Source organism: Panthera pardus, unplaced genomic scaffold (genome assembly GCF_024362965.1).
Source record: "Panthera pardus isolate Hobbes unplaced genomic scaffold, ASM2436296v1 HiC_scaffold_8, whole genome shotgun sequence".
NCBI classification, from domain to species: domain Eukaryota; kingdom Metazoa; phylum Chordata; class Mammalia; order Carnivora; family Felidae; genus Panthera; species Panthera pardus.
This window is the reverse complement of record NW_026527013.1, coordinates 78,133,350-78,135,206: the sequence shown is the minus strand read 5'-3', so window position 1 is coordinate 78,135,206 and position 1,857 is coordinate 78,133,350.

Genomic DNA, 1,857 nt, shown 5'->3' with positions numbered 1-1,857 from the left:
TGTGAGTTCAAGCCCCACATGAGGCTCCATGCTGGGCACAGAGGCTATTTAAAAAAATTAAAAAAGAAACAGCAGACAAATCCAAATTGAGGGGCATTCTACAAAATAACTGGCCAGTACTTTACAGATATTTTAAGATGATGAAAGACAAAGAAAGACCAAAGAACTGTTTTTAAGGGAAGTAGAGATACAGGACAACTAAATGCAATTCATGATGCTGGACTGGATCCCCAGGCCAAAAAAAGCAAGGACATTAGTGGGAACAACTGGCAAAATTTGAACATGGTCTGTAGAATAATAGTACTATACCAACATTAATTTTCTGATTCAGATCATGGTACTATGCTTAAGTGAGATTTAGCATTTGTGAAATCTTGTTGAAGGATATACAGGAGTTCTTTCTACTATTTTTGCAACTTTTTTAAGTATGATGTTATTTAAAAATTAAAAGTTAAACATAAAAAAAATTATTTTAAATGAAGGAAATGATGTTTCATCTGTTGTGCCCTCACAGCACTCAACCCAGAGCCATCCAGGGTGGGACACAGTATTAGTCTTCATGGACAGAAGTGGAAGGGATTGTGTTATCTTCACTTTGGTTTCAGAATGTAGAGCTGTAGGTGATCTTGGAAATCATCTGGGCCCTTGCCACTCAGAGCACACTTCATGGACCAGCAGTAGTGGTACCACCTGAAACTTATTGAAAATGCAGGCTTTCAAGTAGCCTGCTACTACCATTACTGAATCATAATCTGCATTTTAGCAGGATTTCCAGGTGACTTATATGTACATTAAATGTTGAAATCCCTGATTTATTTCAGTGGTTCTCAATCTTGGCTGCCTGTTGGGGTGATGTGGGGAAATATTTCTGAAGCCCAAGCAGCTAGAGATACTGTTTCAACTAAAGAAATGGAAACTCAGAGGCTAGAAGGTGTGGGTGAAGAATGAAATACAAGGAGATATTTTAAAGATATTTAAAGATATCATTTGGAGATATCAAATGAAGAGATGAATTTCCCTTCATTTGCCAACTCCTTCTGAGCATCTATTATGACCAGGTGCTCTTTAAAATTGTGAGGACACAGCAGTGAGCAAAACAAGCTTCTTGCTTTCATGAGCTCACCTTTTAGATGGGGATATAGAAGAAATGCATAAATTAAATATTTACTATATATATAATTTGAAATTGTGCTAATAACTACAAAGACAAATAAAACCAAGTAATGGAACAGACAATGATGGAAGTAGGGATGGAGAAGGCCTCTTGGAGCTGGTCACATCTAAGTGAAAGGAAGGAGGTAAGAATGTTCCATTCCAAGGGCATAGCAAGTGAGAACATGTTTGGGCGGCAGGAAGGATGGCAAGAAGGCCAGTGTGCCTAAAGTGGAGTAAAGACATGGCAGAGAGTGGTATAAATATTCTGAGATATCTTGTGGGCTGAGATCAGGAATTTGAATTGTATTCCAAGTACAACAGAAAACTATTAGAAGGCTTTGAATGGGGCAATAAAATTATTTAACCCATGTTCTAAAGACTTCTTGGGAACCTGGGTGAAAAATCAACTGGAGACACCAGAGCAGGGATTGGGAAGCCAAGTAGAGGCTGTGGTTTGAGTGAGAGATGAAGGTGGAAGTCAAAGAAGTAATTAGATTTGGGGTATATTTTAAAGGCAGAACAGATAGAAATTGTTGCTACATTCGATTCAGGATATAAGAGAAAGGAAAGTCACATATGACTCCCAGGTTTTAGCCTCAGCAGCAGGGTGAATGGTTGTATCAGTGATGAAATGGGACTACCCAATGTTAGTTTGACTGGACAGGTCTCGCTTTCTGTGTCAAGAGAACAAAACAAAGTAAA